Source organism: Mobula birostris, chromosome 14 (assembly GCF_030028105.1).
Source record: "Mobula birostris isolate sMobBir1 chromosome 14, sMobBir1.hap1, whole genome shotgun sequence".
Taxonomy (NCBI): domain Eukaryota; kingdom Metazoa; phylum Chordata; class Chondrichthyes; order Myliobatiformes; family Myliobatidae; genus Mobula; species Mobula birostris.
The window spans coordinates 46880151-46893135 of record NC_092383.1 but is presented as its reverse complement, the minus strand read 5'-3'; the positions used below and the strand labels follow the sequence as shown (position 1 = coordinate 46893135).

The 12985-nt window shown below is 45.1% G+C and overlaps 1 protein-coding gene across 3 annotated transcripts in view; it reads right to left on the bottom strand.

Annotated features, from left to right (window-relative positions):
* cep152 (centrosomal protein 152) overlaps window positions 1-8859 on the bottom strand; it is a 289528-nt gene extending 280669 nt beyond the window's left edge. For all 3 annotated transcript variants that reach the window (XM_072278504.1, XM_072278506.1, XM_072278505.1), the window contains exon 1: window positions 8746-8859. The gene's annotated coding sequence lies outside the window, so the exon portion shown is untranslated. The remainder of the gene's footprint in view (window positions 1-8745) is intronic.
* Between the last annotated feature and the right edge of the window lie 4126 nt (window positions 8860-12985).

The following is a 12985-nucleotide window of genomic DNA, read 5'->3' as shown; positions in this document are numbered from 1 at the left end:
AGGGATCGGTCCCTCCACGACTTCCTTATCCGCATGTCCATCCCCACGGATCTCCCACCCGGCACTTATCCCTGTAAGTGCAAGTTCTACACCTGTCCCTACACCTCCTCTCTTGCCACCATTCAGAGCCCCAAACAGTCCTTCCAGGTGAGGCAACACTTCACTTGTGAGTCTGTTGGGGTCATCTATTGCATCCGCTGCTCCTGGTGCGGCCTCCTCTACATCGGTGAAACCCGACGCAGATTGGGGGACCGCTTCATCGAGCACCTCCGCTCCAACTGCCACAACAGACAGAATCTCCCGGTAGCCACCCACCTCAACTCTGCTTCCCATTTCCACTCAGATATGTCCATACATGGCCTCCTCTACTGCCATAATGAGGCTAAACTCAGATTGGAGAAGCAACACCTCATATACCGTCTAGGTAGTCTCCAGCCCCATGTTATAAACATAGAATTCTCCAACTTCCGGTAATTCCCTCCCCCTCCCTTCCTCTATCCCTATTTCACTCTGCCCCTCCCCCAGTTGCGTATCACCTCCCTCATGGTATCGCCTCCTTCTACTACCCATTGTTTTCCTGCCCATCACCTCCCTGCTTCCCCTCCCCCACCCCTTTGTCTTTCAAATTACTGGTCTTTCAACTGGACCTACAAGCATTCTTCAAATCCTTCCACCTCCTTCATTCTTCAGTCCTGACTAAGGGTTCTGGCCCGGAACGTTGACTCATCGTTTCCACTGATGCTGCCCGACCTGCTGAGTTCATCCAGCGTATTGTAGGTCCTGGAATATTCCCCAGGCTGCTCCACGAAGCGAGGGAAGAGACTGCTGAGCCTCTAGCGAGGATCTTTATGTCCTCATTGTTCACGGGAATGGATTGGAGGGAGGCAAATGTTGTCCCTTTGTTCAAAAAAGGTAGAAGGGATAGTCCGGGTAATTATAGACCAGTGAGCCCAGAATTGGCTTGCCTGCAGAAAGCAGAGGGTCTTGATGGTGGGAGTACATTCGGATTGGAGGTTTGTGACTAGTGGTGTCCCATAAGGATCGGTTCTGGGATCTCTACTTTTTGTGATTTTTATTAACAACCTGGATGTGGGGGTAGAAGGGTGGGTTGGCAAGTTTGCAGACGACACAAAGGTTGGTGGTGTTGTGGATAGTGTAGAGGATTGTCAAAGATTGCAGAGAGACATTGATAAGATGCAGAAGTGGGCTGATAAGTGGCAGATGGAGTTCAACCCAGAGAAGTGTGAGGTGGTACACTTTGGAAGGACAAACTCCAAGGTAGAGTACAAAGTAAATGGCAGGATACTTGGAAGTGTGAAAGGAGCAGAGGGATCTGGGGGTACATGTCCACAGATCCCTGAAAGTTGCCTCACAGGTAGATAGGGTAGTTAAGAAAGCTTATGCAGTGTTTGCTTTCATAAGGGGACCTTTTCAGAATGGCAGGCAGTGACTAGTGGGGTACCGCAAGGCTCAGTGCTGGGACCCCAGTTGCTTACAATATATATTAATGACTTGGATGAGGGAATTAAATGCAGCATCTCCAAGTTTGCGGATGACACGAAGCTGGGCGGCAGTGTTAGCTGTGAGGAGGATGCTAAGAGGATGCAGGGTGACTTGGATAGGTTGGGTGAGTGGGCAAATTCATGGCAGATGCAATTTAATGTGGATAAATGTGAAGTTATCCACTTTGGTGGCAAAAACAGGAAAGCAGATTATTATCTGAATGGTGGCCGATTAGGAAAAGGGGAGGTGCAACGAGACCTGGGTGTCATTATACACCAGTCATTGAAAGTGGGCATGCAGGTACAGCAGGCGGTGAAAAAGGCGAATGGTATGCTGGCATTTATAGCAAGAGGGTTCGAGTACAGGAGCAGGGAGGTACTACTGCAGTTGTCCAGGGCCTTGGTGAGACCACACTTGGAGTATTGTGTGCAGTTTTGGTCCCCTAATCTGAGGAAAGACATCCTTGCCATAGAGGGAGTACAAAGAAGGTTCACCAGATTGATTCCTGGGATGGCAGGACTTTCATATGAAGAAAGACTGGATGAACTAGGCTTGTACTCGTTGGAATTTAGAAGATTGAGGGGGGATCTGATTGAAACATATAAAATCCTAAAGGGATTGGACAGGCTAGATGCAGGAAGATTGTTCCCGATGTTGGGGAAGTCCAGAACGAGGGGTCACAGTTTGAGGATAAAGGGGAAGCCTTTTAGGACTGAGATTAGGAAAAATTTCTTCACACAGAGAGTGGTGAATCTGTGGAATTCTCTGCCACAGGAAACAGTTGAGGCCAGTTCATTGGCTATATTTAAGAGGGAGTTAGATATGGCCCTTGTGGCTACAAGGATCAGGGGGTATGGAGGGAAGGCTGGTGCAGGGTTCGGAGTTGGATGATCAGCCATGATCATAATAAATGGCGGTGCAGGCTCGAAGGGCCGAATGGCCTACTCCTGCACCTATTTTCTATGTTTCTCAGCTGAGGGATAGACTTTAAGAGTCACGGGGTAATGATGCAGCTCTATAAAACTCTGGTTAGGCCACACTTGGAGTACTGTGTCCAGTTCTGGTCGCCTCACTATAGGAAGGATGTGGAAGCACTGGAAAGGGTACAGACATTTACCAGGATGCTGCCTGGTTTAGAGAGTATGCATTATGATCAGAGATTAAGAGAGCTAGGGCTTTACTCTCTGGAGAGAGAGGATGAGAGGAGACATGATAGAGTTATACAAGATATTAAAAGGAATAGATAGAGTGGACAGCCTGCACCTCTTCCCCAGGGCACCACTGCTGAATACAAGAGGATATGGCTTTAAGGTAAAGGGTGGGAAGTTCAAGGGGGATACTAGAGAAAGGTTTTTTACTCAGAGAGTGGTTGGTGCATGGAATGCACTGCCTGAGTCACTGGTGGAGGCAGATATACTAGTGAAATTTAAGAGACTACTGCACAGGTGTATAGAGGAATTTAAGGTGGGGGGTTATATGGGAGGCAGGGTTTAAGGGTCAGCACAATATTGCGGACTGAAAGGCCTGTACTGTGCTGTACTATTCTATGTTCTATATTTTAAGTCCCTACAAAGGTCTGTGAGAACAGCTGAGATGATCATAGGGGTCTCCCTACTATCCATCGGTAACATTTATCAGGAGTGCTGCATGCATACGCAGGGCCCTTGGTATTATTAAAGATCGTACCCATCCATCCAGCTTCCCCTTCGACTTCCTACCTTCAGGCAGGAGACTACAATGAATAAAAACAAGAACGGTCAGGATGAGAAACAGTTTCTTCCCCCAGGGAACTCCCGTACTCAAAGTGTCACTGGTTAATCAATTCCGTACCATCCATTATTTAAAATTAATGCACTTTAGTTTGTTATTTATGTGTGATTCACTTGTAGATGTTATCCTTACCTTCATAAGTCATGTGTTATGCATACTACTGTGCTTTACACCCTGATTCAGAGAAACGTCTCGTTTCTAATTACATTATATAGATAAATGACAATGAATTTGACTTGACTTGATGCAAGAGAGGATTTCATCATGGCTGATCCATTTTCCCTATCAACTCCAATCTCCCTGTATCCCTTCATGCCCTGACTAATGAAGAATCTATCAACCTCTGCCTTAAATATACCCAATGACATTGCCCCCCACAGCCTCCTATGACAAGTTCACCAGATTCAGCACTCTCTGGCCAAAGAAATTTCTCCTCATCTTTGCTCTAAATGACATGACTCTGCCTCTATTCTGAGGCTGTGTCCTCTAGTCTTAGATTCGGCCACCTCCTCTACACAGCCACTCTATTAGGGCCTTTCAACATTCAATAGGATTCAATGAGATATCCCCTCATTCTTCTGAACTTCAGTGAGTACAGGCCCAAAGCCATCAAATGCTCCTCATAGGACAACCCTTTCAATCTCAGAATCATTTTTGTGAACCTCCTTTGAACCCTCTCCAATGTAGGCATATCCTTTCTTCGATAAGGGGCCCAAAACTGCTCTCGATACACCAGTGCTTTGTAAAACTTTTATATTCTAGTCTCAAAATGAATAACATTGCATTTCCCTTCCTCACCACCAACTCAAGCTGCAAATTAACCCTCCGGGAATCCTGCACAAGGATTCCATATTCCCTTTGCACCTCAGATTTTTTAAAATTTTCTCTCCATTTTGAAAATAAGAGATTTTATTTCTTCTATAACGTACATGAACATACACTTCCTGACATTGTATTCCATGTGCCACTTCTTTGCCCATTCTCCTAATCTGTCCAAGTCCTTCTGTAGCCTCTCTGCTTCCTCAAAACTACCTGCCCCTCTACCTATCTTCATTTTGTCTGCAAGCTTGGTCACAAAGCCATCAATTCCTTCATCCAAATCTCTGAATATAACATAAAAAGAAGCAATCCCAATACAGATTCTTATGGAACACCACTAGTCACTGGCAGCCAACCAGAAAAGGCTCTCTTGTCTCCTACCAATCAGCTACCACTTCAGTCCTGCTGAAAGGTCCCAGCCTGAAAGGTTGACTGTACTCTTTTCCATAGGCGCTGCCTGGCCTGCTGAATTCTTCCAGCTTTTTGTGGCTGCTTGGATTTCCAGCATCTACAGATTTTCACTTGTTTATGACCACTTTATCTATCTTTCCTGTAATTCTATGGGATCTTTTCTTGTTAAGCAGCCTCATGTATGGCACCTTGTCAAAAGCCAAAAATCCAACATCAACCAATTCTCCTTGGTTTATCCTGCTTCTTACTTCTTCAAATAATTCCAGATTTGTTCTGTAAGATTATACCTTAAGGAAACCATGTTGACTTTGGCCTACTTTATCATGTTTGGAGGAGCTGTTCTCCAATCTTGGCAATCTATTGCAAATGCTTTGTCACCATAAAAGGAGCGCTATTCACTTGTGATGTGTCCTCCGAATGCTTGGCCTTCATATACTTATCAATCAGCTGCCTGGTCACCATTATGGAAATTCAACTCAAGCAACCATCAACCACCCAAGCTACACATTTTCTGAGTTATTCCTATTTTATCATGTGCCCGATTATCCTGAAACCACATCCTAACAATTGACTGCAACGTTACACTGAGGGCAGACTAACTGGCCTATAATTTCCTTTCTTCTGCTCATGATACAAATACCTCTACAACAGACAGAATCTCTTCCCTGGCTTCTTGTGTTGTCATAGAATCCCTATCTGATCACAATATTAATTTTGTTATACCAAAGCACTGAAACTTTCTGCTGATGACAAATGACATCTGAAATAAAAAAAATACTTGAGACTAGAAATTGCTGCTACTTGGTACTTTCACCCCAAGTTGATGGATCCTTCTATCAGAGTCATACAGTTGATTTATAGAGCATGGAAGTAGACCCTTCAATACAACTGGTCAATGTAAACCAAGATGCTCCATCCAAGCCATTCCCATTTGGGCCACAACTTCTCAACCTTTCCAATCCATGTACTTGTTCAAATGTTTTTTAAAAGTTATCATTGTACTTGCTTCAATCATGTCCACTGGTAGTTAACTATACATAGGGTGGCTAAAAAAAGCTGCCCTTCAAATTATTCTTAAAACAACTCCCCTCTCTCTGTAAACCTATTCCTTCTACTTGTTCATACCCTTGAGAAAAGGACTGAGGGAATTCATCCAATGATTTCATACATCTTTTACTGAGATACACAATATCAGGTTCCTACACTCCGAAAAATAAAATCCTGGCTTATCCAAAATCTCACTGTAATGGACCCACTCAAGTACTAACAACATCCTTGTATTTTTTCTGCATTCATTTCAGTTTAATAATATCTTTCCTATAGCAGCGCACAATACTCTAAATGTAGCCTCATCAGCATCCTGTAAAACTTAAGACACCAGTCACTGTCTACCTGTGACTCCACTTACAGCGAACCATGTACTTGTACTCCAAGGTCCTTATTCTACAACACTGACCAAAGTCCTGTCCTTCACTATGCAAGTTCTACCTGAATTTGACTTTCCAAAATACAACACCTTGAACTACCTAAACTTAAACTCCATTTTCTGTTCATAGGTCCAGTTACTCAGTTGATCAATATCCCCTTGTAACTTTTAATAACCTTCTGCCTTGATTTGTATAAACTTGCGTTGCTCTATACTTCAAATGAGTTTGTACATGCATGGTCTATAACTACCACTATAAGATGTAGTTAAACTGGAAAGAGTGCAAAGATTTACAATGATATTGCCAGAATTAGGCCTGAGTTATTGCTAAGATAGATCTTTATTATGTGGAGCACAGGAAAATGAGAGGTGACTTTTTTCGAGGTTCATAAAACTATGAAAGACACAGGAAAATGTTAACAAACAACAGGAATTCTGCAGATGCTGGAAATTCAAGCAACACACATCAAAGTTGCTAGTGAACGCAGCAGGCCAGGCAGCATCTCTAGGAAGAGGTGCGGTCAACGTTTCAGGCCGAGACCCTTCGTCAGGGCTAACTGAAGGAAGAGTGAGTAAGAGATTTGTAAGTGGGAGGGGGAGGGGGTGATCCAAAATGATAGGAGAAGACAGGAGGGGGAGGGATGGAGCCAAGAGCTGGACAGGTGATTGGCAAAAGGGATACGAGAGGATCATGGGACAGGAGGTCCGGGAAGAAAGACGGGGGGGGGGGGGGGAAGAGAACCCAGAGGATGGGCAGGGGGTATATTCAGAGGGACAGAGGGAGAAAAAGGAGAGTGAGAGAAAGAATGTGTGTATAAAAATAAGTAACAGATGGGGTACGAGGGGAAGGTGGGGCATTAGCGGAAGTTAGAGAAGTCGATGTTCATGCCATCAGGTTGGAGGCTATCCAGACGGAATGTAAGGTGTTGTTCCTCCAACCTGAGTGTGGCTTCATCTTTACAGTAGAGGAGGCCGTGGATAGACATGTCAGAATGGGAATGGGATGTGGAATTAAAATGTGTGGCCACTGGGAGATCCTGCTTTCTCTGGTGGACAGAGCGTAGATGTTCAGCAAAGCGGTCTCCCAGTCTGTGTCGGGTCTCGCCAATATATAAAAGGCCACATCGGGAGCACCGGATGCAGTATATCACCCCAGCCGACTCACAGGTGAAGTGTCGCCTCACCTGGAAGGACTGTTTGGGGCCCTGAATGGTGGTAAGGGAGGAAGTGTAAGGGCATGTGTAGCACTTGTTCCGCTTAAACGGAGAAGTGCCAGGAGGGAGATCAGTGGGGAGGGATGGGGGGGACGAATGGACAAGGGAGGCGCGTAGGGAGCAATCCCTGCGGAAAGCAGGGGGGGGGGGAGGGAAAGATGTGCTTAGTGGTGGGATCCCGTTGGAGGTGGCAGAAGTTACAGAGAATATGTTGGACCCGGAGGCTGGTGGGGTGGTAGGTGAGGACCAGGGGAACCCTATTCCTAGTGGGGTGGCGGGAGGATGGAGTGAGAGCAGACGTACGTGAAATGGGGGAGATGCGTTTAAGAGCAGAGTTGATAGTGGAGGAAGGGAAGCCCCTTTCTTTAAAAAAGGAGGACATCTCCCTCATCCTAGAATTAAAAGCCTCATCCTGAGAGCAGATGCTCTGACTCTCACAGCTATCTGGACTATTCCTCTTCTCACCCTGTCTCTTGCAAAAATGCCATCCCCTTCTCGCAATTCCTCCGTCTCTGCCGCATCTGCTCTCCTGTCCCTCCCCCTCCTCCTCCTGTCTTCTCCTATCATTTTGGATCTCCCCCTCCCACTTTCAAATCTCTTACTCACTCTTCCTTCAGTTAGTCCTGACGAAGGGTCTCGGCCTGAAACGTCGACTGCACCTCTTCCTGGAGAATGGTAACAGTCTTTTTCCCCAGGGTAAGGGAGCTCATAACTCCAGATGGGTGACAGGGAAAGACCTGAGAGTGATTTTTTTTTTTTAAAACGCAGAGTGGTGAGTATATGGAATGAGCTGCCAGAGGAACTAATACTCACTTAAGTACAATTGGATAACTACATGGAGGATAGGGCTTGGAGAGATACGTGCCAGGTTCAGCAGAAATTGGTTATACTGTGCTGCATTGCTCTGTGTCATAAATTTGAAGATGTATTTTGCAATCAAACTCAATGGATGTCTTTCCAAAAACACCGATACCTCATGGATATCCGTCCACAGTTTACCGCAAAACTCTCAGTAGTGAGCTCATGGTGACACGCACATATACTGTCTGGGTAGTTTCCAGACCCTTGGCATGAACATTGAATTCTCCAATTTCCTGTAATTCCCACCCCCATCCCAGTTTCACTCCGCCCCCTCCTCCAGCTGCCTATCACCTCCCTCATGGTTCCGCCTCCTTCATTATGCATTCCCCTATTCCTTCTTCACCTTTCCTGCCTATCCCTTCCTGCTTCCCCTCCCCCACCCCTTGATCTTTCCCCTTACTGGAGAAAGATCTGCATCTACCTGCCTTCTCCTTCCCACCCTCCCCCCCACCTTCTTTATAGGGCCCCTGCCCCTTCCCTCTTCAGTCCTGACGAAGGGTCTCCGCCCGAAACGTTGACTATTCATTTCTACGGATGCTGTCCGACCTGCTGAGTTCCTCCAGCGTGTTGTGCGTGTTGCTTTGACCCCAACATCTGCAGAGTATCTGCAGCTCATGGTGACGATAGAGTAAGATCCCCAGAGACTGGCTCCTGCCGCAAGTTTAGGCCGGCTACAGCCTGAACGTATACACACATGGACCCGACTCTCAGACATGAGCCGGTGAAATAACTGACACTTACCAAATGTTAAATTCAACACCACAGCGTCCGTTATTAGGGGTGAAGACGTCATGAGCAACAACCACCGGCTACTACACTTCGCTCTTCCTTCTCCACTACAACCAGGTAAACTTGCCCCGGACACCGGACGTCACTGACGTTACATAATTGACATCCGAAAAAGCCAAGGATAAGGTCGGACCAAGCTTTGAAATGGTCGAGTCTCGAATCAGCGTCATAAAGGCGGGACTTCCGGTGATGCTGTTCTGGGCGCAATGATGCTCGCCCGCCGAAGTATGGAAGCTGGCGCTTGAACGCCGCGGGAAAAGGTCAGCCGCTCATTGGCCATATTTCATCCAATGAGCGGCTGCTATTGACCGATCTCTCTACTTGTGGAATGCTGCTAAAATTCAGAACGTTCAGTTTATGAACAGTTGGCGGTAAAAGCGCCTACAGACGCCTTGTGTTTATGATTTCAGGAGATTCTGACCAACTTTTTATGTTATGGCGGGGTACCGTGGAGAGCATTCTGACAGGCTGCATCTCTGTCTGGTATGGTGGTGGTGGGGCTACTGCACAGGACCGAAAGAAGCTGCAGAGGGTTGTAAATTTGGTCGGCTCCATCTTGGGCACCCAGGGCACCCCTTTCTCACTGTTACCAGCAGGTAGGAGATACCTACCTGAAGTCACACACTCAGCGATTCAGGAACAGCTTCTTCCCCTCTGCCATCCAATTCCTAAATGGACATTGAACCATATCTCACTTTTTTTAATTACAGTATTTCTGGTTTTTTGCACGCTTTTAATCGATTGTCCTGACGAAAGGTCTTGGCCCGAAATGTCGACTGTACCTCTTCCTAGAGATGCTGCCTGACCTGCTGCGTTCACCAGCAACTTTGATGTGTGGTGGTTGATGTTCATCAATGATGGGTGATAAAGCCTCAATTCATTGTCTAATCCTAAAGATTACAACTGTGACACCTTGGAATATTGGCTTTAGTTTTGTGTGCAGTCTTCTGGAGTGAGGCTGAAAACCAGATCCTTTGTCTCAGGCAAGAATGGTACTAAACCTAGTAACAGTCAAAACACGAGAAACACGTGGATTGCTGGGGAAAAATAAATACAAAAGGGATTGTAACCTGGTGCAGGTTTTCAGCATGGAAAACAGAAAGGTTTAGGAAGTTAAAATCAGAGGTAGCCTTTCAGGTTTACAGAGGTAACTGGAAAAGGCTCAAGCAAGGAATTAGCAAGGGGTCATGAAATGTCTTTTGCAGACAAGATTAAAATGAATTTTTTAGGCATTTCATTCTTCCATTAAAAGGTTAAGTAGGGAGAGGACAAGATCACTTAAGGATAAAGGAGGACATTTATACAGGGAGTCAGGGGTTGCAGCCAATGTACTAAATTTGGGGCAGCACAATAGTGTAGTGGTTAGCACAATGCAGTGATTCAGGCTCAATTCCCACTGCTGCCTGTAAGGAGTTTGTATGTTCTCCCCATGACTGCGTGGGCTTCCTCTGGGTGCTCCGGTTTCCTCCCACAGTCCAAAGATGTACCGGTTGGTAGGTTAATTGGTCATTGTAAATTGTCCCATGATTAGGCGAGGATTAAATTGAGAATTGTTGGATGGCTCAGCTGGAAGGGCCTATTCCATGCTGTATCTCAATAAGTAAATAATGGAGTCAGGATTCACCGGAAAAAGACTTGGAGGATAGAGGCAACAGTGTGGGGCATGCTAACGTGAAAGGTGTATTAGGAAAGAGATGGTACTTGATTCTTTGAAGATCATCAACATGGATAATTCACCAGAGCAGGATGGGATGTATCCCAAATTGTAGAAAGAGGTGAAGAGGAGATTCTTGGAGCTTTAACACTTGCTGCTGGAGATTTGGCGTGTAGCCAATGTTCTTTCAATTTTAGATGGTGCTGGTGAAGCACCGTGACTACTTGCTGGTAGCAAACAAAACTAACAAAGCTACCAACTACTTTATTAATCACACTTGTTCTGGTAAATGACAATGGCAATCAGTAGCCTGCAACTTCCATTTTGGAGTTGAGCTTTTAAACTGCTTGTACCACCTGGTATTTTTGTGGTATAAACTGAAGTGTCAAAGGTATAGGACAGTTGTGGCGTGCTGTGTATGCAGAATCAAGGTGGTGGGGCCCAGGCTCAGTCCATGAGTGAGGATAGACCTGAGATTTGATCAATATAAGTGCCAGGCCAAATTGGAAAGGTCCAATATGGACCTGGGTCTGAGAGCATATCAAAGCGGTAGGGCCTGGTAGGGCCGCCAAGAGCGAGGAACAACCCAAGGTTTAGACAATTTAAGCACCAGACCAGATTGAAAAAGTAAGGGTGTTAAGTGATGGGCCAGTTCAGCTCACTGCTCCGTTAGGTTTACGCATCTCTGTGCTGAACTGAGACTGTGACCTTCAACTAATGGGCTTCTGGACTGGCTGAAGTGATGACTGGCTTCATAGCTGTGGACTCACTCTCATGAACTTCAGTTCTGAATGCTAGTTGCTTATTTTTATTGATTGCATGATTTGTTTTTTTTTCAGCACATTGGGTCTTTGACAGTCTTCATGTTTTAATGGGTTCTATTGGGTTTCTTTGTGCCTGCTTGTAAGGGGATTAATTTCCAGGTTGTATATGGTATATGTACTTTGACAATAAAGGTACTGTGTACCTTTGTTCATGAAGGCACATTGGGATGATCCAGAAAATCATAGGCCAGTGAGCTTTGTGTCAATGTTCTGGAGAGGATTCTTTGGAATAGAATTAACACACATTTGGAAACACATGGCTTAATTAAGGATACTCAACATGGCTTTGTTGGGGGGGAGGGAGAAGGCCATGTCTTACTAATTTGATTGAGTTTGTTGAGGAGGTGACCAAGGTGACGAATGAGGATTGGTGTTATACTGCCTTGAGATCCTGGTGTTCAGCAGGGTTTGGTGCTGGGATTTGTCTATAATATGTTGCTTGTGATTATATAGAAATGACATGGATGAAAATGTAGATGGTAAAGTAGATAACAAATTTGCAGATGATACAAAGATAGGTAGAGTTGTGGACACTGGAAAGGCTGCCAAAGGGTATGGCAGAATGTAATCAGTTACGGGTGCCAAAAAGGCAGACAGAGTTCAAATGTTGAGGTGTTGCATTTTATGAGATCTAATGCAAGGTGAAAGTATGTCATTAATCCCAGGACTCTTAATAGCATTGATGTAGAGAGGGATCTTGTGGTGCAAGACCACAGTTCACTGAAAATGGCCATGCAGGTAGAAAGGGAGATAGAGGAGGCATTTGGAGCATTTGGCCTTCATTACCAGGGGTACCAGGGAGTGTTGTAGAACATAGGAGCCTAGGAGTATATGTACAAGATGCCCTGAAAGTGGCATCAGAGATGGAGAGGGTGGCAAAGGCAGTGTTCAGTTTTGGTCATCCTGTTGTAGTATGAATACTATTAAGCTGGAAAGAGTGCAGGGCAGAATTGCAACAGTGTTGCTGGGACATTTTTCATAGGAGCATAGGGGAATGAGGGATGATGATGAGGGGTACAGACAGGGTGAATGTACAGTCTTTTCTCGTGGTTGGAGAATCAAGAACTAGAAGGTATAATTGTAGGGTGATGGGAGAAATTTAATTGTAACCTTGAGAGGCAACTTTTTGACCCAGTTTGTCTATAGTGCTTGTTTCCTTGCTGTATGACTCTAGCATATTGTGGAGGCTTTTTACCGAATGCTGCCTGGATTAGAGAGCATGAGCTCTGAGGTGATATGACATGTTCCTATTAAATCTGTACATTCTACCTCAGGTATGACCTCTCCAATGTCTTGTATAACTACAACATGACCTTCCATCTCCTAAACTCAGTGTTGTGACTGTAGAACATCATGCCACCTTCATCACTGTCTACCCGTGACAACACTTTTATAGAACAATATATTTGTAACATTTGGTCCCCCTGTTCTACAATACTCCCTCGATTTTCACTGTGAAAATCCTACACTGGTTTGACGTACCGAAATGCAACGCCTGGCACTTATTTTTATTGAGTGCTATTTGCTAATCCTCTGCTGATTACACTTTGCTGATCAAGAACCCCCTGTAATCTTGATAGCCTTCTACATTACAATATTACCTATGTCAGTGTCATCTGCAAACTTAGTAACCATGTATACAAATTATTTGTACATTTGTATATAAATTATTTATCAGAACAGGTTTAAAATCACCGGCGTACGTAATGAAATT